The sequence below is a fragment of the Saccopteryx leptura genome, chromosome 4 (assembly GCF_036850995.1).
Source record: "Saccopteryx leptura isolate mSacLep1 chromosome 4, mSacLep1_pri_phased_curated, whole genome shotgun sequence".
In the NCBI taxonomy this organism is placed as follows: domain Eukaryota; kingdom Metazoa; phylum Chordata; class Mammalia; order Chiroptera; family Emballonuridae; genus Saccopteryx; species Saccopteryx leptura.
Genome location: NC_089506.1, coordinates 27,388,587 through 27,415,368, shown reverse-complemented (window position 1 = coordinate 27,415,368; position 26,782 = coordinate 27,388,587). Strand labels below are relative to the sequence as shown.

Sequence of the window (26,782 nt, the reverse complement as noted above, 5' to 3'; positions counted from 1 at the left end):
AAGGAAGCAAGAGAAGAAGAAGGGGGACAAAAATGAAATTCCTATACCAGGTGTGTATTTATTATTTTTCTCGTTTAGCCACACCAAAGTTTAAAACTGAGATCATCTTGGTTTAAGCCTACAGTGGATTATCCAATCTATTTAAAAACAAAAAACAAAACTACTACAAAAAATGCCTTTTTGACACTTACAAAGCAGGGTTTTTGTCCTTCCCCTAAAATATACTTCACATCGGCCTGTGGCTCAGTGAAACCACGGCAGACAGCAAGAACAAGCACCGTATGAAAAGTGGCGGAAAGCGGGCCAAGAAGAAAGTGGTTGGTCCATTTCTAAGAAAGATTGGTATCAATGTGAAAACACCAGCTGTATTTAGTTTAAGAAACACTGGGAAGGCCCTGGGTTCAGTAGATAGCGTCGGCCTGGTGTACAGATGTCCCAGGTACGATTCTCTGTTAGGGCACACAGGAAAAGCAACCATTTGATTCTCTTCCTCTCCCTCTCCCTCTCCCTCTTCTCTTCCTCTTCCCCTCCCACAGCCAATGGCTTGAGTGGTTTGAGTGTCAAACTGGGTGCTGAAGATAACCTCTGGGTCCTGAGGCACATCAGCCTCAGGAGCTAAAAATAGCACAGTTGATTCAAGCATCAGTCCCAGATGGGAGTGCTGAGTGGACCTCTGTCATGGAGCATGTGGGAGTCTATCTCTCTATCTCCCCTCCTCTTACCTTAAAAAAAAGAAGAAAAAAAAAAGAAAAAATAGGAAAAGAAGTACTCGGAAAACACTAGTCACAAGAACCCAAGGAACCAAAATTGCACCTAATGGTTTCAAGGCTCATGTTTTTAAAGTGAGCCTAGCCAAGCTGCAGAATGATAGAGTTGCATTTAGAAAATTCAGGCTAATCACTTGGATATTCTAGACAAAAACAACCTAATTTCCATGTCATGGATTTTACCTGTGACAAAATGTGCTCCATGGTCAAAAAATAGCAGACCATGACTGAAGTTTCTATTGATGTCAAGAATACCAATGGCCATTTGCTGTTTATTCTGTGTTGGTTTTATACTAAAAAAAAAGCAACAACTATATTCAGAAGATCTCTTATGCTCAGCATCAACAGGTCTGACAAATCTGGAAGAAGGTGATGGAAATTGTGACCCAAGAGGTGAGACAAGTTACTTGAAAGAAGTGGTTGATGAATTGACTCCAGCTAGCACTGGAAAAGACATGGAAAAGGCTTGCCAATCTATTTATCCATTTCATGATGTCTTTCCTAGAAAAATCAAAATGTCGAGGAAGCCCATGTTTGAATTGGGAGAATTCGTGGAGCATGATGATGAAGGTCGCATTCTGGAAAAGCTACTGGTGATGAGACAGGTGTGCAAATGTTGAACAAGCTGATGGATATGAGCACCCAGTCCAAGAATCTGTTCAAAATTCAGCCACTTAATGATGACAAATAAAAAACCCTAATTGTGGGAGAAAAAATACTTCACATAGGAGCCACAAAATTGTCATAAGATGAACTGAGGCTTTAGTGAGAACACCTTCCATTCCTGAAGGACCTTATGGTAATAAAAGGGTAAGAGAAAAGAAATAGCCCCTCCTCAGAGGTGCTTTTCATTTTCAGTAACCAAACTAGGGCACTGGAATCTATGCACGTTATTGGTGCTTTTCAAATTATGCAAAGTCTGTACTTTTGACGTTGTCTTTTATATGGTGAGTACTATTTTCAGAGTGCCTGAACAAAAGGAGGATTCCCAATTTAAGTGAAGCATTACTGAGAATGATCTATATGACAGTGTGATATAAAAAGCAAAATGCAAGTCATTTCTCACTGAAGATAATTTGAAATAGTATTGTATCAAGGGAGTCATTTCAGAGAATAAAAGGTAGGAATAGCTATTCACACATTTAGTTATATTTGCATAATCTTCTAAAGTAGGTATCCCATGTCCTCTTGGAGCTAACTAGCATTCACAGAATAAAATAAAAGAATAAAATAGTAGTTTCACTTAAAAATAAGCCTTTTGAAATATTTTGAAAGAAAAATTTTGAAAGAAAATATTTTTAAAGAAAAAAATAGTGAATGTTATTAAATAGATAACTCTGCCATCCATCCTTATTCCAAGAAGGAGAAGCTCTCCATTCTTACCTTTTATTAATGTAAATAAATGCTAGCTGATTAACAAATAACAAAGAATGATCTGTATCTTGAGGTTATTCTCATAGCCAAACACTGCAAGAAGACAAGGTCTTTGCTATTTCTGTGGAATCTATCTCCTATGTGGTAGGTCAAATAATGACACTACCTCTCCCCAAAAGATATCCTCATCTTAATCCTCAGAACCTGTGAATATATGTTACATGGGAAAAGGAATTTTGTGGTCTACAATGGGAGAAATACATGATCAAAATTACCCAATAGAGTCTGACCTGTGGTGGCACAGTGGATAAAGCATTGACCTGGAATGCTGAGGTCGCCAGTTCAAAATCCCGGGCTTGCCTGGTCAAGGCACATATGAGAATAACTACAAGTTTATGCTTCCCACTCCCCACTTTCTCTCTCTCTCTGTCTTCATTCAATAAATAAAAAAAATTTTTTTAATCACTTAATAGGTTTCCTTAAAAGTGTAAGATAGAAATTCAAATTGGATTGAAAAGGGTCAAAGAGATGCAACTTTGCTGACTTAAAGATAGAAGGAAGGGGCCACTAGCCAAGGTTATGTGGGCAACCTCTATAATAGGGCAGGAACAGCACTGTCCTTAGAGAGACTTCAGATAGAAAGGTGGCTCTATCAACACCTTGAATTGAGTCCAGTGAGACTCATGTTGGAATACTTACCTATGGAACTGTAAAATAATACAGCTCTTAGGTTTCATTTCTTTAACCCTGCCAGTAAGTCTTTTTTTAGGGCTCGCAGCCTATGACCAACTGCAAAGGATTATCTGACGTCACAAGCCAAGAAGTCCTGGATGATTGAAAACCCCATAGCCCTTCCTACTCCCCCTCCCCTAACCTTTAAAAAAGCCCGATCCTGATCCTGTGATCCTGATCCTGTCTGTGCCTGGAGTGACTCTCCCAAGTCAGCCCGGCAGGGTTCCTTTCTTCCTTTCAATAAAGCCTGTTGCACTGGTCTTTTCGGAATCCCATGGATTCTAACAACAGCTGAATTGTTTCAAGCCACTAAGATTTTGGTAATTTATGGCAGCAATAGGAAACCAATACAACACATTTCTCCATCAAGTTTGAGAACTGAAACCAACACATTCTCCAGTTCCTGTTCTATGGAGGCAAAAAAAAAAAAAAAAAAAAAAAAATATATATATATATATATATATATATATATATATATATATATATATATATTTGTCCTTTGTCTCTGAAAAGATAAAACACTAAAACAAGTAAAATAGGTGACTTACCAACTAGACTAACATTAGCTTACCAATTCTCACATCTAGAACCTGGTCTCACCATGCCCTTGTAACCAGTTTTTTATGCCAAAACTTCCTGATCCTAAATGGTTCCTTACTTTTGAAAGACCCATGGCAAAATTACCTACCAAGGCTTCTGATCTTGTAAATATCCTCCCTTATTTTTCTTCTTTGAGAGGCAACCAAGAATCCTTAAGTTTGTACTCTCTCACAGAAATAAATCTACTATACTAAACTTATTTTGCCTTGTCAACCATTTTTTTCTATTTTGAGGGAGGACACACACAGACATCGGGTAGTTCTTCCATTGGCATAACTGAAAATTTCACTATATAGCTCTGAAGGTAAAGGCATGTGAACGCTGAGTATACTTTAAACTCCTACTAAGCTGAGAAGGAAAATATAACAATAAAATAATAGAAATAAAAACGTATATTGATTACCGCATTTGTTCATTTTTTTTAAACTTATATATCCAAATTTTAGATGTATTGTTTGTAATGTTGGAATAAGTTCCTTGACAAAAAATAAATTGCTTAAAGAATTCAATCTGGAGCTGAGGAATGATGATGAGGACGAAGAATCCTCTGCATCTACCTAAGGGAAGTATGTGTATGAGATCTATTTTTTTCTCCACTTCATAACCTTGTGTTTCATAACCTTGAGGCTGAACAAATGTCCCACCTCAACACAATCAGGTTCAGTCACAAATGTCTGTATCAAAACTGTTCTACTTGTGCCTGTGGCATCCTTCCTGCCTCCCTCCCACCTCGGATTCCCTCCTCTGTGTGCCTGGTTGCTCCTTACAGATAAGCTCATACATGGTCCAACTTCTCACAAACTAAAAGGTTCAGAGAACGCCTTCAAGTGTTTGGACGCTGCTGCTAAAAACCAGTTGTCTTTCTGCATGTGGAATTTAGTGTTCTTGTTTTTATTGTGTTTTTTTTTTAACTCTCTCCGAAAGGCAAGGAGAGTAGATTGGCCCACTAGTTTAGGCAGTTCACACGACAATGAGGAAGAGTTATAATCCATTACGTCCAAATTACATCTGTCAGCTGGAACCAGGTTTCCTTTCACTAGTGAACAAGAGCATTGAACCCATAAAGAGGAACTAATGAGACAGTTGAGAATGAAATACACGCATCAATACATTTAGAGAGATTTCGCTAGGATTAATAAAATGACAGAGGGTTATCAACGGACAGGGAAAAAATATTTCTTTTGGTTGTTAACAAAAAGAGAATTTTTGCTTTTTTCAAAAAAAATTATGATATTTTGTTTTTATCTTATCCCTCAAAGACTTTGACTCTCAAAATTCTCTCTTCAGAAATTATTTTTTTCTTATATGGTAACCAACACAGTCCTCATCGAAGACTCTTATGAAAAAGAAGTACTGCCATCATTAAAGATAACACTAACCCCACCAATAACAGTGACAGCAATTACTGCTAATTATTGAGGATTTACCACGTGCCCACAGCTTTGTTTAAATAGAATTTATTGGGGTGACATTGGCTAATAAAATTATACAGGTTTCAGGTTTACAATACTATACTACATCATCTGTGTGCTGTGCTGTATGTTCACTGCCCTAAGAGCTCTTCAGACCCATTGTAAGTTAATGCTCTAAACCGGTATGCATATCAAGGCATCCATCCTAACAGGCAAGGACAATTATAATGATCGAGACATAATTGTATCTGGATATCCACATACAAATTCTTTCTCATTTCCTTTCAATTCTCTTTGTTTCCATATATTGCCCCACAAGACTGACATTTTTTTTTTTATCAGTCAGAACAAATTTTAAAATTTCATTAAGGTGGTGAACTACGGTTACAAAATCCTTTCTATACTACATAGGAGTTTTCAGTTATATAATATTTTCCTGTTTGTTATAAAATAGAAAGGGGAAAAACTAGTGGGTTTTTGCTGGTTAGACAGCGGGCACCAGGATTATCAGAATTACCATCTGGCATGGTACTGTTTTCCAAAGAGCAGATCCTGAACTATTGTAGTTCGTTACTACTTAGAGCTTGGGCTGAGAACCTAGAGCCTCTGCATGACCTTGAACTTCTTAGAAACACAGAGCTCCAGGCCCCACTCCAGTGTAAGGAGATGCCCAGGTGATTTGCATGCACATAAAATTAGAGAACAATGACCTAGTTCTTTTTTTTATGCTACAAGCATAAAAAAGCCATAAGTAAAAGAAATCAAGAATAATTCAGGGCTTCCCTATCATAGCTGTTTATTAGACCTGGTGGCAGAACAGGATCTACAAAGCTACAATCTCCAACAATAGACTCTGACCATCTATATTTTTAAAGAAAATTTCAAGGTGGTTCTGATGTGTAGCAGGTGTGAAAAAAATACAAATAAACATTTAAAGAATCTTGTTCCCAACCAGTAAAGAAGTAACTACTCACACACCCCCCCCCAAACATTCCTCAGTCTACTTGTGAACTCCAAAGTGCATGAAAGAAACATGAAAGCAACCTCGACAACCTCTGAGTGGATTCAGCGACAGGAGCCACTCCAAAGATGCTGGCGTCTCTTGAAAAAAGGTCTCACTCATTTTTACTGAGCCTGAACATCTCAGGCTTTCAACGTAAGAGCACTATTTTTTTAATTTCTAAAACTCGAGTCCCTATTAATGCCCAAATTTTATGTCAATAGATAATTAATTCAAATACATTCTGAAACAAATTAGTACCTTTCAACTCTAAAATCAAGCAAACAAAAGAGAATAGCCACTTAAGAAAATAACATGTTAGAATCCTGACGGTATGGACTATCTTCCAGAAATGTTTATATCACCACAGCGCTGAGCATGGGGAAGGCACATAAAAGAATGTCTGCATTTAACTGAACTGACTAAAAACTTCTCCATAGACTGATATCAGTACTAACCACTGTCAAACCACCAGTCATGCCACATGCTTGCCAAGGATCCATTTGACTTTACATGCCTTTTATTTAGACTGCCATTGCACGACTATAAACTATTCTTACTTAGACCCTTGAAGCTGTGACAAGGACACACACTGCTGTTATGACTACAGGCTGAAAATGTCCCAAGTACAGGCTGAAGAGTCAGTGCTCAGCGCTCAGCGACTTTGGGAAAGAAGTCGGCTTAAAGAGCTCTGGCGTAGCTTCCATTTTAAAATCATCCTTCTTAATAGAAAGTTGTTTCCGGAGGAGGACGTAAGGAAATTCCTCTTCGGTGATATCTGTTACTCATTCTCAGCCCTTTTCTCGTGTTTATTCCTGCTTTTCTGTAAATTGATAGGCTTATCCCATCAAAGACTGCTTTCAGAAAAGAGATCGCATTCACTTATACAGTTTTATTATACTATTGTAAATGCATAGATGACTTCTTCCGAAACCATTTTTGTTAGTCATAATTAAAATAAAAGGTCATTTTTACTGCATACTTACTAGATTGCAGACCCTGTCTCTAAACACAGGCACTCACATAACCTATGGGAATGGATACTCTATGGACCACTGCATCATCCTGTTCTCCCCATGGAAACACCGAAGCTAAAGAAGTTAAGAACGGTGTCCGCAGCTGCACTTCTGCCAAGGAGCCTAGGTAGGATTCCACCACAGAGCGACAGGGTCCTCACACTGGATCTCAATTCTGCTGGTCTCTCTACTGGTCTTTATTTACTAAAAGCATGCATTCAATGTTAAATAACTTGGTATCATTAGCAAACAAAGAGAGGTATTTTCAGCAGGCAGAGAAAGTAATTTGGAGACTAGGGAGGGTATGGTTTATCTATGAAAACTGCTTAGGCCCCTGGTTTCCTGATTTCAGATTGACCTGGAGGGCCTGAGAATTTGCAATTCTAACAAGGGACTAAGCGAAGTTGATGACGCCACTGGGGTGGAAATGGGAGGGCATTCTTTCTCCCCATCCATCATCTACAAATTACAGCGATCACATTTCAAAAGTCATTTCTCACTTTCAGTCTTAGACTCCGCCTCATCATCACCTTCAGAGTCTCAGGTTTAAAAGAGAAAAGAAAGGGAAACAAGTTAGCCCTGTCTATATCATTTTCTACCAGAGCTTTCAAAGGAAAGGTAAACTCAAAACATTGCTTTCCCACAGTCACAGAGTCAGCCACTATGTTTAAATTGAATGTGGAAAGCCTCCCACATGCCACTTCTGATAACAAATAGCCCAGGGTACTCTTCAATGCCATTTCTTCAATTATATTTTCTTTACTGCTCAAACAAGATAAATGGGGGGAATCCGAACAATTTTTCATAGGTCAGAGATTCAGTGCTTCTGATGCTGCCCAAGTTTGGTTAGCAATACAGCGGCAATGCTTCTAAAATTATCACTTAGACCTTTCTTCCCTCCACAGGCTTTCAGTCAATTTCCCTTTCACAAAAAAATAATTAACAGAAGAAATCGCTCAATCTTCCAGTTAAAAAAAAAACAATGAAGTACTGTTGTTAAAAAGGCAAGCAAATGATTTATAGGCTCTTGGGGCTGAGTAATTCCCTTATTTCAGTTGTGTGTGTGTGTGTGTGTGTGTGTGTGTGTGTGTGTGTGTGTGCGCGCGCATGCTCGCGTGCATTCCTCCAAAGAAAGATATACTATGTTTTGTTTATTTTTAAATTATTTTTAAGTAAGAAGGCGGGAGGCACAGAGACAAACTCCCATTTGCGTCCAGACCGGGATCCACCGTCTAACTCCCTATGAGGTGATGCTCTGCCCATCTGGAGCCATTGCTCTGTTGCTCAGCAACCAAGCTATTTCAGTGCCTGAGGTGAGGCCATGGAGCCATCTTCAGCACACAGGGCCAACTTGCTTAAATTGCACCATGGCTGTGGGATGAAAAGAGAGAAATAGAGAGAGAGAAGGGAGAGGGAGAAGGGTGGAGAAGCATACGATCACTTCTCCTGTGGGCCCTGACTAGGAATAGAACCTGGGATATTCACATGCCAGGCCGATGCTCTACCACTGAGCCAACCAGCAGGGCCAAGATATACCATGTTCTGCTCTTGGCTAATAATTTCAAATTTTCCTCAGAGAAAAGTCCATCACTGAACATGAGCACATAATGCTCTTACAGAGTTCGGGTTAAATGGCTTCAAAGTCAGGGATAGCTGACTTTGCTTCCATCTTCTTCTTAGAAAATTTTTAATAAAAAAAGAGAGAGAGCAAGAGAAACTCAGGAGAAACAAGTAAAAAGAAAAATCAAATTAAGAATAAGTGTTGACATTTCAAATAGAGAATAATTTCCTTTATAATTTTGAATACATAGAACAGTTCCCTGCTACAAGGCATGCCTGAGAACTAAATGATTAAAATAAACCAACTACACACTGCATCACAGTTGGTAGGGAAACTGTAACACTCTACTATAAACACATACTGAACTACTACATGCATATGGGTAGAGATGTTAGAAATTATTGTAAAACATAAGAAAAATCTTCAGCTAGGAAGAAGACAGTCCTTTTTTTTCCTTAAGGTAAATATCAGCACAGATCTGAAGAGGGTGCCTACTATTGTCGTTGTTGAAAAGAAGGAGGCAGAGGATGTGAACACAAAGCATCGCGCGTGACCCAGTCTTATGAGTAACCAACATTGTGGAAAAGTTGGTGGCATGTACGTTCAGATAGCGTAAGAATTTAAACAAGGAGCTACATGGGTTTGCGTGCAGAATGACAGCATGAACAAATCAAAAGAAATTCCACACTGAGAAAGATGGATATCTTATCACTTGCATCATAAAAAAGTAGACTGATAAAGAATTAGAGACTCAACCCTCAACCATAGGGAATACCCTCCAGGCTGTCAGAGAGAGGAGGGCTGGGTGAGAGGGACCAGACCTTTGCCATCTTATGTTCCAGGATTCCATAGCACTAGCCAAGCCCAGAGACTTTCATGAAGGAAGCGACGTGCTGTGAACAGTGGCTTCCTGCCGAGGTATTCACAGAGCAGCACGTAGAGCATGGATTCAATACATGGCACGGAAGATCTAGACTCTGTTCACCACCTCAACTCCAGTGTCTCTCCAGAGGGCCCCCACTAATACACTGCCCACTCTCGTAAGCTCCAAAGCTGAGTCCCACACTTAGCAGGTGCCACACTCACCCTGCTGCCAGGCTGCTGTCAATTCGCACACCTGAAAATGGGACCCTTCAGTCCCACAGAGCTCTGAGGCTCCAGTCACAGTAGGCAGACAAACTTTCCTTGTGTGTGTGTGTGTGTGGGGGGGGGGCAACTATCTTCATTTGGGCTGTCAAGTTAAGAAATAAGAACGAAATAAACTGCGATTTTTACCTGCTAACTAATTAGCGCAATCTCTAAATGTGGGTCAATAGCTCACCTCTTCCGTCTCTTTGTCCCAGTTAGGGTTTGCGCAACTGCCACCATCTGTAACTTTGATGAAGAGTCCCGCATTTCATTAGGCAGCCAAAAGTGCCGAAGGGAAAACGCACTCATTTGAGAGCCAAGTTCCAACAAATAAATGGGCATCAACAGCAGAAGGAGCTTTTGAGTAGGTTGACCCTATCAGCATGGATTTGAAAGATAATGACCTCCACATTAAATGAGGGAGAAGGAAGGAGAAACTGGGACACAAGGCAAGGCGGTTAAACATCTGCACAAGGGCACACCCACACTTCCAGCGCATCCCGCGGGTCAAGCCTTCCCTGAGCCCCCACATTCTATGGGCACAACTTATCCTAAACACGAAGGGAACGGCTAATTTAGAAATACACTCATAATTCTCTAAGACTATATTTTTATAATTGTTTTTTTATTCACTGTTGTCACATGCCTGAGTATATGATGGACTTGGTTTTATTTAAAAATTTTGAGGCCATTTCAACCCCAAAACAAGACCGTAGACTAGAACTAAGCCTTAGTCTAAAGTTTATTTTAAATCCGACCTGTGTATAAACCTACCACTTCTCCCTATGAAGACCACAGACCACACTCAGTCATGCCGCCATGTGTGTTTTTATTTTTTCCCATGCTATCCTTTCCACCTTAAATGTCCCTTAAGTACTTGTTTCTTTCAAGCCTCCATGAAAAGATCTTCCCTTTTGGGAACATCTCAGATAGCATCAGTCAGTTTCTCCTCTATGAACTCAAAGGAACAGGTATACAACTGTCTGATTCTAGTAGCACCTTTCAACTCACCTTATAATTTTCATTCCCTCCACGAGACTGTGGGCTTCTCAAGGCCTGATCTAATAATTACTGTCATATGTCTGCAGATTTTCCTAACCCTGAACTAGCATATTTAACTGGAACACTCATTTGTGACAGGTACAGCAGGAAACGACACAGATTAATAGAAGCAACAGTGGCGCTAAAATAATAAGGCATGGGCTCCAGCCAGGACTCTGGTTTTAGCAGTGGCGAGCTGCAGGACAAACTGTTTAATGTCACTGTGATGATGTTTTCTTGTCCATAAAATCAGGAAGATAATAAACTGACCTCTTATTGAATTGTTTAAATTTGATCATTGATATGAGAGAGCTCTGTAACTTGCAATGGTCTGTTAAATCATCACTAAATGCATGTGATTCTATCTTACTTCCCAACAGGGAGTGTTTTAAATATGGTTCCATCCAACACCTTCAGCTTACGAAGCTCATGCAGTCTCATAGCATAGAATTCCAGGTATGTTCAGTCAAAAGTAGATGATAAAAATATTAACAGAATGTCCCAGTAATATCCATATATTAGAGAATTGATTGTGATCAAGGATGTACAACGAGACCCACTTTCACAGAAGCATCAGAGCCATGGTCACAACCCAGGGGTGCACACTACACCTCACCAGCACCCCGGGTTCCATAAATTAGCAATGGTTAAGCTGGCAGCTGTTAATGTCCTTCTTGAGATATGACAGTAGGAACCATGTCCAGACACAGTCACTATAAAACTACAAAGCCAAAATCTCCTTTGCAATTCTTATTCATCTGTTGGAATTTATTACCAATGAAATATTAAAGCTCAGCCTCAAGACAATATAAAAGATAAAGTAATTTAGACAGTAAATTCTAAGGTGAATAAAAATAAAGCTGTACTTTTTAAAATAAGTAATATGTCCACAAGATCTAAAGTCAGCAAAATAAATAAATAAATAAATAAATAAATAAATAAAGCATTATATATATATATATTTTTTTTAAATCAAGAAATAAAAAGGGGCATCTACGTTCATAATTGTGCAAGCTAAGGGCCCGGAACAAGTTCAGTTTTCTCTTAATAAAAGAGAGAAAGAGAGAGAGAGAGAGACTTGAGGCAATTCTGAAAGACTCTCTGATGTTCTTTTCTTTTCCGTTTAAGGACATCACAGACACGTAAAGGATATTAAGAAATACAGTTGTCTGGCCCAAGTTACATATCAAAAAATGTCATCTACTGCTGTAGGGGAAAGCACAGATCCTCAAACTCCAGGCTTCCAGATGCCTTTCATTTCACCTTGACAGATTCTTATCTTCGTCGGCGCAGAACTGTGAGGAACTCCGCAAGGTTCTCTGAGATTGCTTTCATGTCAGGTCTCTTCTGTCAAAATTTCCAGGCACTTGTTACTTAAAAATGTATTTGCACTGAAATAATCCATAATTATAAAGTTATTTTAAAATCCCAAAAGGCAAATGAATTCTTTCAAAGCCCTGCCACGCTCACGTCTGAGACCACATCCCACCTTCTACCTTGTGATCCCGCCGCATCCACTCACCTTTTAAGCTAATGAAGACTTTACATGGAATGAAATCCTGGCCCAGAACAAAAGCTGCGGAAATCTGCGACTAGAAAGCAGGAAGAGGAAAGGAAGCAGAGGCTCTGTTATATCAAGCCCAAGCCAGTGTACAAAGCTCAGGGCGACTATCCGCTTTGTGATAAGGCTTTAGGATAGACTCAAAGGAGCAAAATTTCAATATTTCATGTTACCGTAGTGGCTTGGCAGGACAAAATAAATTAATAAGTGCTATTTTTCTATCTAAACTAATGGCCATGCTTCAGACTGAGGGGGAAAAAAAGATTCATGAGATTAAGCATGCTAATGACTCCTTAATGAAACTGAAAAGAACATAGATCATCTTCTCTTGAACTAAGTTTAAATTATTTGCTGTAAATAATAATAGTTACAAAACATAATAATGGCGCAGCGCTGAGCCCAGCAGAAGACAGGGCAGCAAGGCTGGACCGTGTCAGGATCTCATTATGGCTGAGCCACTGAGTGAGGGGCGTGGGATGCCATTGCTGGGAGGAACCTGTTAACAGCGCCAGCATCCTCTTCAGTGTAAAAGCGTGCACTTATAAATCACCTAGGAATCAGGGCCCTGGAACAGGCAGAGGTAAAAAGAATAAGATAAATTATTTGGACTCTAAAGGCAGAATTTAAGTGTCATTTGCTCTGTAAAAAATCATTCATGATCACCCCAGTAAACCCACACCAATCTCATTCTAAATCCTAGGAGTTTTCTCCTTGACTCATTTGGAACATTTTGGAGGCTATTTTTATGCTAATTATCATACTAATTTGACTACCTTGAATATTTAACTATCAGTATTCTTCCTGGCTGAATTTCTCTCTCTCTCTCCCTCTCTCTCTCTCTCTCTCTCTCTCTCTCTCACACACACACACACACAAACACACACACACACACACACACACACACCACTTTGTATCTATCCACAAGTTTAACACAGTATCTTCCTTCTCATTGCTGGTGGATATTTTTCAGTTGATTGGAAGGTAACATCCACAGCAAGAGAATGACAAACAGGATCCTGAAGAATGTGATCTTAGACAAATCACTTCAGGATTTCTTTATTTCTTTTTAAAGTAGACACAAAAACTGCTCTTGGTTGAAAAGGAGAACTATGACTATGACATACACACTACTGGTTTTAGTTCAATACACATAGATTAATTGACATATTGATATTGTGGGTGTATGCCATTCCTAACTGTATATGATCCAGAATCTTCCTTCTTTAATTAATTTGTAGTTTTACAGTAAACTCTTTGCTTCCTCTTCTTTACAAGATCAAACTCAAATAAGCTTCACTTTCAAATTTCTGATTTTATATCTAAAAAAAGCATGATAATTCACAGTGGTGTTAAGGCATTCACAACATTGTTATAATTTTATAATAAAACTATAATTATAAATTATAATTATACTAAGAAGTATAATAAATAGTAATAAAAAGTATTCCTAAGTAATCCCTAAATGGTATTTTTCACAAAAAGCACTCAACATTCCCCTAAATAAAAGATGATGTTTAGACAGCAACGCCATTCTTTCAAACATGGAGAGTTGATGTGTTCTACTATATTATAATATATTATTATAATATATTTAAATGTATGGATACATATTTATGTATATGTATCTAAATGTATATAAGATTACACATAAATATATATTAAAGGGGCAGCCTTACATGTCAAAGTGTATACTGTTTAGACTACCAGACAATGCAAAGCTAAGCTTTATGAAGCCTCAGTACTTCTTCTGTCTCCTCACAAGAGCTTCTGTATGTATGTGAGCTGAAGATTTTGCTTTCTCCTCATTCAATCACTGGTTTTCCTAATATGAGGTCAGATAGAGACTCTAAGGTAACAGAATCCAGGGGACTCAGATGACGGGGGTGTAGAAGATAGATAGGAATGCAGCCATATGTTTAATAGGTGGATTTGGCCCTAGGATTGTAGGGCATGATATCCCTGAAAGTCAGGTCAACCTATGAGGAACGCTACAGCAATTAACTATTCTGGGGAAGGGGCATATGAATATAGTGCCAAGTGTGAAGAAAACAAAGGTAATAAAAAGGACAGAACAGATAGCAACCAATCCTGGATAGCCAAACCCACCAGACTCGGTGACGGACTGCGCATAAAGAGAAAGCATGAAGATGGGGTTAGGATCTGCCACTAGACCAGTGGTTCTCAATCTTTTTGAAGTCAGGCTGCATTTAAAATCCTACAAATATTTGTAGGTGTACTATATACAAATTTCTGAGAAATACGTTATAATAATTAAGTCAAATATAAAAGAAAAAATATAAAGTCTAAGCGTGCTTTTATGGTAATGAAATAAATACGACAAAATCAAATTTATTCTGGCATTACAAAACATTTTTATGTTACATTTTTTGAGTTATGCTTTTTAGAATTCATAAAAAAGAGGGGTTAAAAATAAAAAACCGACAGAAAGTTATCTTTATATATATGTAGATATATTCTTAGTAAGATACTTTCTTAGTAAGATTTAGTAAATTCGGCTGGTCCTTGCATGAATGTGTTTTTTCATTCTTGTGTTTATGAGAAACATGAGCCTAATGTGTCCTAGTGATTTCTTCAATGTTTGGGCATATATTTGAAAGGCAAACTCTCATTTCCTCGTCAATACATTGAAGAATTCCTCTCTTTTTACTCTGTTTTTTTAATTTTTTTTAAAATTTATTCATTTTAGAGAGGAGAGGGAGAGACAGAGGGAGAGAGAGAGAGAGGAGAGACACAGAGAGAGAAATGGGGGAGGAGCTGGAAGCATCATCTCTCATATGTGCCTTGACCAGGCAAGCCCAGGGTTTCAAACGGGTGACCTCAGCATTTCCAGGTCGATGCTTTATCCACTGTACCACCACAGGTCAGGCCTCTTTTTACTCTTAATTGTGTTGAGTGCAGAAAACTCCCACCATACATATCATCTTAACTTTACACCAAACAAAGGATAGAAGAAACTTGCCTCCAGTCTTTCTGGAGAACATGGGGGGTAGTGTAAACAATCCAGCACCACAGCTTAACAGCCTTTTGCAACCTAATCAGGCAAGTGAAGTGGGGGATTGGGCAGACTGTCAGCTTACAGCCAATTCTCTACACCTCTGTCCCCCCAAAATCTAAACTCCAAAAACCCTGTTGGTTTTTTGGTCCTCAACAGGCACCTATTTCTCTGGAATACCATAGGGCGCACCTGGAAATCTTCTAGGGCACACCAGTGTGCCCTGGCACACACTTTGAGAACCACTGCACTTGGTTGATGCCCTTTACACAAAGACAGAAAAAACAAGTGTGGACTCATTTATGGGGTTGGTGGGAAATAAACAGAAATGTAATTAAACAATTTAGGGAGTGTCAGAGCAAAAGGGAAGAACATTAAAGAGGTGCCCTCACTGAGCATCTATGTGACTCTGCAGGACACGCAAGTCACCGTAGGCTTCAGTTTTCTTCTGTAAAATGAACAGGCTAAATTAGACGACTTTTATTCTACTCAAGGGACTACAACACTAATGTTATCACTCCTGTTTCCCCAATCAGCAATACAGGAAATCAAAAGTTATCCTTCTTAACAGGAAGCTCTAAAAATAAGGTTAGAGAATGTTCTTCTGTCCTTCGCTCTAGGGCTTCCCTGATAAATCAAGGGTACCTGGTGAAGCACCTGCACACCTGCAGCAAGACACACCAGGGACTCTGCCTCCCACTTTGGGGGGGTGTAAGTGGAGCAGAGTGAGAAGGCGGTCTGACTGGGACCACTGTCGGCATTCCCCAGCCCACCGTGAGTTCCGCCGACAATGTTCCATCCCTCGTCCCGCCTTCCACGGCACCCTGCCATCCACAGCACCTTTGCAATCGGGTGTGTAACAACACTAAGATTTTTCAGCTTTCTCCACAGCTTCCGCTAGCCAATGTAGTAGAATGAGCTTTCAAAATCTAAGGGGTGGAGGGTGGGACCAGGGACCTTCCAGGAAAGGTGAGAACTAGACTCGAGGCAAGCATGAGGAAGGTACAACCAAAAGCTGTGCTCTGTGGTTGAGAGAGGATGCTTTACAATTTTAACAGGAGAAATCTGAATGTGAAGTAGGACAGATTCTCGGGCAGAGACAACCTGGAGGGTGTAAACCTCTCAATGCACACTGAGGCTTGCAGTTCAAAGGCACAGGCAGGAATCAGTCTCAAACGAGAGGCCAGGCAGCAGCCTGGGTCACAGGGATCGGAGGCATGAGAACCTGGGGCCGACAGCACACCCAGGGGACCCAGAGAGCAGGAGCCTCTGCTCCAGATGAAATATCACACATCCCTCTCAACGTGACGGACGATGGAAAGTATGCCTTCCTCCTCAGAATCGGGCTGATTGGCTGCATTCCTTTTACTCTGCCCAGACTCCTGGTGGCCAGGTGGATGTTCCAGGGAAGCACTTCAAGAAAACTGGAGGGTTGAGACCCCGTGAACAGTGAGTCACAAGGTAAAAGGTGCCTACTTTGGCAGAAAGTGACACGCAGCTAGGTCTTTCTCTCTGAAAGGAGATGTATGAAAGGACCGTGTCTGCATGCTTCTGTAAGAAGGGCTGTCACAAGACACTGCAGGCAAGGAGATAGGGAAATAGGATCAGGAAGCCAGCATGTTTAGCCTGAAGGTAGAGTTTTCAAAAACACTAAAATGTGGGGGTAGAGATGGACGGGGGGTGAGTGATGAACCCAAACACACGTGGTTTATATCACGTCATCACCGGGCACCAGATGATACCCAAGGAGTTCTGGAAAGGACAGCACAATGGCAGCTGAAGGCCTGAATGACACTGGAATGTTTGCAATATGTTGATAGGATAAAGGATGACCCTCCTAAGAAGAAAAACAGAAATAAAGTATATGTCCTGGAAGCATACAACTTCTCTCAGGAGAAAAACTAACTGTAAGCTCAAAGTTATTGGAGAGACTCAGAAGAAGAGCACATTAAAAAAAAAAGTGCAGATACGACCTTTCTGCTAAACCCTTCAGCAAAGTGGCCCACAATGTCCCAGTGATCCAGCAGTGTCCACATATTACAAATGACTTCCCCGTGGTTCACCTACAGACTCCTCTGATATATATCACCACCTTTCTATGTAAACACAGATAAACTAGAGGAACAAGGGCAGATGAATCAAAGGAACTCCAGCTGTCCTGTAGTGCTATAGAGAATAACTAATATTGTCCCAGGCTGCACAGCAGGAACCGGGGTTCAGTGGACAGGACAGCGACACGGGGAGCTTTCCCACTGTGCTGCGATGACAGGAACACTCTGTGTTACAAGGCCGAACCCGGGATGTGCAGAGACACACCAGTGCCCTCGGCCCTGTGCCTCTGCTGTGCTCTGCAGGAGGCCGTGCCTGGCTGGAGCTGACTTCTGGAGCTCTTGGAAGATTTCAGACACAGACAGGACACCTGTGTTCTATAGCCCAGGAAAATAGTCACTCCACACCCAAGCCTGACAGGGTTCTACCAGAAACTGTTTCCCTGTGACAAAGGTGAGGGGACTACTGTGCTCTAGATCATGTTGGGACATCCCAAAGCAATTCTGTGATAAAAGTCTCCACTGGTTCGGATTGTCAAACCATAAGTTTTTGCTGGGGAACAAGGCACCATGCAGCGTATGACCAGAGAAAGAGACAAAAATCATATAACACACAGTGATTTTGTAGAAAAGCCTCATGTTCAACTAGAGACAATGATGTGCACATGAAACCATATATATAAGGACTCAGTGGATTGCAACCCAAGTTGGCTCAAGGCAAGAAGAAAGAGAACGTGCATTTTGACATGAGGTGGTCAAGAACATTTACATGAGCAAGTTATGGTTCTTGCTGGCCACAGAAGATGGTGAGGATGTGGACTGAGGGTAGGGTGAGAGCAACTGCTCCTGGCTGAGGGAACACTATGAACAGAGGTGCTTAGGACACCTGCTGGTTAGACAGTACAGATACAGATTGCAAAGCCATTGGGAAACAGAGAGACAGGTTAGAACCACAGTGCAGAAAAGAAAGCTTTGAAGAGATTCCATTATCTGGTATGGGAGCCACTGAAGGTTTTGGAGTTGGACAGTGACTTACAAAGCCATCACAGGTTGGTAGGATATGTCTTCCCACGTATTTTTATCAACTCTCTTCTTTATCAATGGCATTCCCTTGCACTCCTTTCCCTCCTTTCCCTCCAAAATAGAACTTGAGCTTCTGAGCTCAGTGCTCTTCCCAAACAAGCTAACCAGCCACCATTCCATGAGTTTTACAAACTCACCCCTCTGCACTGTTTGTTCTGTCATGCAAAGGACATCTCCCGGAAGCCAACATAATTTTTTTCACCAAATACTTCACTCTGTAGAAATTCTCTCTGGCCTATTGTTAGAAGTTTTGATAAGCAAAGCCTTTTAAGCAAAGGTCTTTTGGGGGAGGGTTGACATTCATACGTGCCCGTCTATGCTCCTACCATTCCTGTTTACATGCTTACCTGTGCAAAGGGAAAGTGCACGGTACAATTGATTGCACCAAACCTAAGGGCTTCTCCCCCTCCCCCCAAAAGATGCCACACTCAGCATGCTCTGCTTCTATTTCTGCAGTACTAAGGCACATTTTAAGTCACTTTTATAACCTCAATTTTGCTTAAGATAGAAAGTGGTAAGGGCTTTATGCGATTAAAAAAATAACAATATAAGCACTTCTTCAGTATCAAGAGATACAGACTATAGTTGGCAAAACTCAACTTCTAGGACAGCCTCACGTTTCCTCGGAGATTCAGGAGGTGGGAGAGTACAAAGAGGTGGTTTTAGCTGAAATTTTCATATTGCAAGAGAATCTAAAAATAATCAGCATTTGGGATTCCAAATACCACCCTGGGCTCCTGCTCTAAAGGGATTAAAAATATAATTCTTTTCAAAAATGCAATTGAACTAATGGGACAAATTCAATTGCCCTGCAATTCCTCTACAGCTTTAGGAACTGCCGAGTCCATGAAATTCAGCTGAATCAATAGCCTGGGTTAGAGAAGAACATTCTCAATGACCTTTATTTATTCCAGTGCTTTCTCTAAAATGCTGGTGATTTCTAACAAATGGAATTCCCACCGCTAAAATTAAATATAGATTGTAAAGCCACCACCATTAATCTTATTTGTTACTATTGCTATTGCATGAGGGGTTTGCCATCACTGCGCATGGTCTGAACTGTGACTCGTGTTTATTTTTGTGCGCGCCGTTGTCTTTTTTATTAGATAAGAACTCAGCTGTGTATGTGTGTGTGTGTGTGGGGGGGGTGGTTCTTAACCACCTCTCATTTTCATAGGTGAAATTTGTCATACAGGCTTTCTTTCTCTTCTCTCTGTCCACAGCACAAAGAAAGTGTGGTGATTATCAAGGTATAAACCATTAGGAAGGCACACTTTAGTAATTCATATAAATTATCTTGTTCCCTTTAACATTTAACAAGGTGTTGAAAACAGACACTTTTTACTCCAAATACTTTGCGGTTCCTCTGCGGACAGTCTTACACAGAGAGCAAACTTACAACACTCTTTTCTATCACCTTCCCATGTGGGAAAATTGGCAGGAACTCACATGTAAAAAAAAAATTTTTTTTCCTATACTAAACATCAGTGGTTTTCAATCTTTTTCATTTCATGGCACACAAAAACTAATTACAAAATTTCTGCAGCACACACACACATACACACACACAAATATATGTTTATGTATTCCCCCTTCTCCCCAAACTGACATAAGAAAAATAGGTATAATTTTGATTCATTCACACCATACAGGTACTGTTTGTTGTGTTGGCTGTTGCTTTTTAAATTTTTTTTTGGACAATCTAAGGGAAAAGAGGTCAATGCCCCTGACTAAATAGTCAGGTATTACATGTTTTAAAAATTCTTGGGTCTGACCCAGTGGTGGGTAGCAGATCATCAACCTGGGATGTTGAGGTCCCAGGTTTAAAACTCTAAGGTCATGGCTTTAACGTGGGCTCACCAGCTTGAGCGCGGGGTCAACGGCTTGAGCATGGGATCATCAGCATGATCCCAGGGTCACTGGGTTAAGCCCAACGTCACCAGCTCGGCAAGATTTCCCCCCTTATCATGGCACCTATGAGAAGCGGTCAATGAACAATTAAGGGGCTACCACTACAAGTTGACACTTCTCATCTCCTCCCTTCTCCTCTTTCCCTCCCTCCGCACCCTTGTTAAAAAAAAATTCTTGCAGCACACTGGTTGAAAATCACTGCTATACTTGATAAAAAAAAAAAAAATCTTAACTCTGAAAATAAGTGATATAGAAAAGGTTATAAAAAGAACATTTAGCTCTTTATAATAAAACAAATGTTCTCATTCTTCTTAAAAGTTCATTTATATATTGAAATTTGATCTGCTAAGCTAATTAAAACTAGCCTTACTGCCTTATTAAAGCAGAGCCTCAAAGATTTTTCAGGCCAAGCTGTAAGCATTTAATATTCAATGTATTACATAGCAATGAAGTGTGCTTTATTTTTTTGAAATCTATGATCCAAAATTACCAATTTTACTTTCCTCCATGAAGTCCCTGGGTATATACACTTGCCACCCTTTGCCAGAACCTAGAGGAAGATGAGGTACAACCGAATGGAGAACACAGTGTGTCATTCTGAGACAGCAACAGATAAGCATTTGCGGGCTTACAGACGGATGCTCAGGCTGGGTGTGGTGTGGGCGCCAGGAGTTGGGAAGGGAGGAAGGAAGTTGCTAATTCCTATGACCCTCTTTTCGATTTGGCCCCTTGATGGGCCCAGCCTAGCCCTCCACAATAAGTCCATTCTTTACACACAAAAGCTTAGTGCCTTCTCTAAGCTGCACAACACCTTCCTATAACCTCTCAGGAGGCTGTTTTCATAGTAGCTTTTCATCCAAACCAAAAATGGGCAAAAAAACCCCTTTGAAAATCATTCTCACTTGTATTTGTTTCCTCCAACGTCTTTTGACCAGTGAAACTTTAAACTCTTAACATTACATCATCCTCTTTGGACACCTGGCTGGGAATAGCAGACAAACTCTATTTAAAACACATACTTTCTGTCACCATTTAAGTGAATTACTTCCTGAGCTAAACAGCAGAGGGACAGTTTACGGTAAAAGCAAAGTAAAGAAGCAGTGGTAATTTCTCCAACTGAAATGCAATATCATCAATACACATTTAAGATGTACATAAAACTACTCATATGTCACCAAAAAAAAAAAAAAATCCCCATGATTTCTCTGCAAAGTTCAAAGAATTTTCTGAAGTTAATCTGTTGTATTAAAAAATAGCCTTTTAAATCCACACCACTCACTTGCTTATTTGTTCCCTGAAGACAAATAATCTCAACCCATTTTTGAAAAATAAAGCACACCAAAGAAAGAAAGACATTTTGATCTCGGGAATCCTAGTGCTCAAAGGAGATAAGGAAGTGTCGGACTGATATATGCCTCCACACGTTATTTTTCCTATAGCAATATCAAAAAGGGAAAGATGAGCTTTGATTCAGGAATTTTGAGCTAACTCTGGGGTTATAACTTTCAAATGGTGAACAACTGCAGTTGGTTGATCCCAGTCTTTCTCTTAACTCCCTATCCCCCTTCTGGGATAGGCAATCCTAAACCCATTGCTGGTATGTTCTCAAGAAAGGGTAAGTTCAAAATAACAACATTATCTGTCTTAGCAGTGGTCCTCTGGCTGCATGAACTATTGCCTTTATTGCACGAGAGATAGTAACTTAACCTCCACCAGCACACACATATATGTACCGGGGCAAGCAGAACAAGCATGCAGCTTCATATCACGTGATGCTTATTAACTAGAAAATAAAAGCTGTGTTAAAAGACTATGCCTGGTAGGCTAAGAGAAGGGTAAATACATCTATGCTTTATTGCTACATGTATTCTTTTTTAAAGAAATGCCTATTTTACTGTGGAGTAGGTAACATTTCCCAGTACGTTTGAAATCACTCAGCGTAGCATCATGTGGCGCGGTAATGTCCCTGAACAGTGGGGCACAAATAACTCACAATTCACTTCACTTTGCACTCATTTGTTTAAAAAAATAAAACTATTCTGAGATGTAACATTGTTACATGAGTTCCTTTAGCATCAGGATAGCTCGGCACTAGTGATGCTACTCTTTGTCACACATGAAGCCAAGAAGGAAATAAGAGATATATCCATCAGGATGGGCTATCTAAGTTAGCCAGTGTGTGAGAACAAAACTGGACCAGGCAAAAAAAACTGAGGTCCAGTTTACCTGGCACACACAATAAAGCAAACTATTGACTCTGGGCCTAAATCATCTTCCAGCACTAGTTGGGGTAAACAAAGAGGTCAGTCAAAGGCAACATGAGTGAAATGGGTGAATTAAAATATTCAGTGTCTTTGATCTATTATGAAATTGGGTGCTTATTCTTCCAGAAGTTTCAGCTTCAAATATCAAACAATGGTAATGATAGATAAGTCAATGTGCTTCTGTAAAAGTATATTAATTCCTAAAGATGTACAGATTAATTGGTATTAAAGAGCTAAAAACTAGTGATGAGCCAAATCAGGTAATACATCTTATCATGTTATTATCAAATGCTCGGAGGAGAGGCAGACTCAGATCAGAGGCAAAGATCAAAGATTAAAGAGAAGATGATATATATCATCATGATTCCTCCACAGCCCACCCATTTAGACAATTGTTCATTGTTCATCCGTGTTTCTGCAGTTCAAAAGGACCCTAAGCCCACATGTCCTAGTTATGAAGAAGGATCACAGAATTATCATTAACTCTAAGCACCTACTTCATAATGGGACACTTTGCTAAAATGCTTAACATAATACACTGTGAGTCAAGTAAAACTATGAACAAACAAAAACCTTCTAGAATCCAGAAAAATAAAGGGATGTATGAGAAATGTTCAGAGATGCCGACTTCAAGGATTATGACTTCTGAAGTGATGACAGCTGTTAATACAGAATAAACTATAACTTAATTCAAGTTCCTCTTCCCAAACCCGAAAGACAGACTTTCAATCAAGGATCGGTCTTTCCCATACCAGGTGTTTACCGGACAAAGGCTTGACTTCTAGTCATAATCCTTGATGAGCTTGGCATGTCTTTAACATCTCCTGTATTTTTAAAAAATGATATGTCAGCCTAACACATACCAAAATAGAGAACATCATCAAATTCAAGGAAAGAAACTGTTTAAAAAGCATTGCCCTGGAAGTAAGAACACAATTTTACACTTCTCTCTTCCACATTAATGGCACCCAGGTGTTACAATTATGAGTAGGATGTAGCAATCCAACGTCAAAGCAGCATGCGGTATAAATCAGAACACATTTTAATTGCTATGCTCTCCATTTTTACTGTCTAATGTGCTTTTTAAAAAAAATTAAAAATACATTTTGTGTGACATGTTTTAACAGGTACACTATAATTAATTCAACAGAAATGTTCCGTGTGTTTCTGTAGATGTGACTGACGAGGCTGTTTTACCACTTACTTAGTGACTTTCCTTATTCCACCTGTCTCCACGAAGGATAACACCCCTGATTGTGCTACAACCATAATTTCTCACATTGTTAGCGAACGACTGTGGTCCATGGCTCCACGCCAACAGGCAGAATGGATTCAATGGACTCAGCAGGACTTTCATTTGTGATTCATTTTCATGACTAAAAGTTACTTTCATTATTTAGTTCATTTTTTCCCCCAGCTAACAGAAAATAAAGAAGAGGCTGACAGACTGTTAAAAAATATATACAGAATTCTAAATAGCACAAATAAAAGTGAACCATAAAAATCTTGGGAAAATTACTGTTTTTTCCCTTCAACAGCAGTTTTAATTTTAAACGCTCAATAGTCTTAGGAAATCTAGACACAATTATATTAAAAAGGCTTCATATATTTCAAAAGAATATGACAGAACACTTAGTTAAATGTTATATTAAAGATTCATTGTAGATGAAATATTAAAAAGTATTCAACAGATTCAAATGTGGTTCAAATCCATCTGTTACTACAAACCATATTTTTTCTTTATCTTAGGATTGCCATATGCCACAGTGGAGCACCCAAGCTCTTTTTAATTTTCTATTTGAAATTTCTCCTTAGAAAGGAATAGCCATGGTTAATGCATGACATTTGTTCTGCATTATAGATCATCACAAAATCATATTTCACAAGGTTCAAGTTAGGAAGGCCACAGATACAATTTAATTAGAAAAAGCCTCCCCCCCCTAAGATATGTTAGCTTCACAGGGATTCTGGATAAAAACATCACCTCTAACTTGGTCTCAAGGTATAAGAAAAATGAAGAAAAGAAGAAAGAGAAACATACCTGGAATACTCCTAAGAATAATTAAAAAAAAAAAAAAAGCAGAAAGGAGATGGTTTCCAAATGAGCAAAAAGAAAAATTATGCAATACAGAAACTACATGGGAGGGTTTAATTACCCATTTCTTATGCCATTGACACTATGGTTATTGAATATACAGGGAAAGCACAGTAGAAAAGGATCTGATTAAATCTTTACTAAAACAAAGATCACAAGACATAGGTCAGCTTATTATATAAAGTCCATATATATATTTATATTTATATTCTAATAGAGGATATATAGTCTATTCTGAGAAAAAAAAGAAAGAAACAAAAATAGAGAGAAAATCCAGAATTTTCTATATATCATCATCCCACAGCAAACATAATGCCTATTCTTAGATGGCCTGTTTGCAAACAAACAAAAAACACACCAAAGGAGGAAAAACTCTATAAGACAGATCTATGATGGACACAACCAACTAGAGAAAGTCTCAGTACTACTGGGCCAACCCAAGACGTAGAAACTGCTGAGCCATTCGATGTATACACATTATGGATTCAAGCCTTTGCTGACAGAGGCAAGAAAAATATCTGAGGGAAAAGAACACCTTCCCAACTTCTTTAATAAGTATACTGCTCACAGAAATTAGGGAATATTTCAAGATGAATATGACGCGATAAAAAAAATATCCCCTAACTATGGTGAGCAGTGTATTTCCTGTGTTTTTCACCTAACTATAAAAGCACTATCCCTGAGGTGCATATGTCTTTGAATTCTACTTCAAAGGCTCTAAAACCTGACTACTTAAAGAAATAGCATTTTACCTGTTAATTTAAATAAAATTCACTCAAAATGTAGCACAACGAATGATGTTTTCTGTGTTTTAGTTAGCATTTCCCAGATGCAGAAAACACGAAGACAAAGAGCAGGTTAGTCCCGCATGCCACCTGACTCTAGACCGTGAGGAGCTCCTCCTCCAGGGAGAAAGGCAACCTGAGACAGGGCTTGTCATTATTACCATCAGCTAATCACCAGCGCTGTGATTTCTGAACTCTAAATCCTAACATTATTAGATAAAGTGCGTTTAAAGTAGGATTAAGATATACTGTCTTCAATATATCATGTATATGATAATCATTACATCTATTTCATAATGTTATATTAGCTCAAGGTGCTATAACCAAATACCACACACACCAGGTGGCTTAACCAACAGAAATTTATTGTCTTGCAGATCTGGAGACTGGACACCCAAGATCAGGTTACCAGCATGGCCACGTTCTGGTGAGAGCTCTTTCCCTGGCTTCTCGCTGTTTCTTCACAGGATCTTCTCTTGGTATGTGCATACTGTGTCTCTTCTTATGAGGGCCCTAATTCCATGTTAGGGGCCCCACTCTCATGACCTCATTTAATCTTGATTACTTCCCCAGGCCCAGCTCCAAATTCCATCACGTTGGGGTTAGGGCTTCAAAATATAAATGTGAGGGGACACAAACCTTCAGTACATAACAAATAACTAATATAAGTATTATATATATATATGTGTGTGTGTGTGTGTGTGTATATATATATATGTGTGTATATATATATATCATGTAATTGATTATAGTATATATTATCTTATATTCATATTACATTTCAATTTCTATCAAATAAATTTCTATTAAATATTTAACTTTACAAAAAAAATTTAGCATAATGTGATATGGTGGGAAGGTAACAGAATACCTATTCAAAAAGAAACTATAAAGATATCTGCCAATTTCTTTAAAATCTTTAAGTTAAAACAATCAATGCGGCCTGACCAGGCGGTGGAGCAGTGGATAGAGCATCGGACTGGGATGCGGAGGACCCAGGTTTGAGACCCCAAGGTCGCCAGCTTGAGTGCGGGCTCATCTGGTTTGAGCAAAGCTCACCAGCTTGGAACCAAGGTCGCTGGCTCGAGCAAGGGGTCACTCGGTCTGCTGTAGCCCCACGGTCAAGGCACATATGAGGAAGCAATCAATGAACAACTAAGGTGTCACAACGAAAAACTAATGATTGATGTTTCTCATCTCTCTCTATTGCTGTCTGTCCCTATCTATCCCTCTCTCTGACTCTCTCTCTCTCTCTGTCTCTGTAAAAAAAAAAGAAAACAAAAGAAAACAAAAGTAAAAAAACCAAAACAATCAATGTGTGTGTGTGTGTGTATATGTGGTGTATGTGAGAGAAAAAGAGAGGGGAGAGAGAGAAGCATAAATGTTGCAAA

At 39.4% G+C, this 26,782-nt stretch overlaps 1 protein-coding gene and 1 pseudogene across 6 annotated transcripts in view; one reads left to right on the top strand and one right to left on the bottom strand.

The window, feature by feature from the left end:
- UNC5D (unc-5 netrin receptor D) overlaps positions 1-26,782 on the bottom strand; it is a 524,296-nt gene that overhangs the window by 373,354 nt on the left and 124,160 nt on the right. The window lies entirely within an intron of this gene.
- On the top strand, positions 282-1,445 carry LOC136403243 (small ribosomal subunit protein eS1-like; annotated as a pseudogene).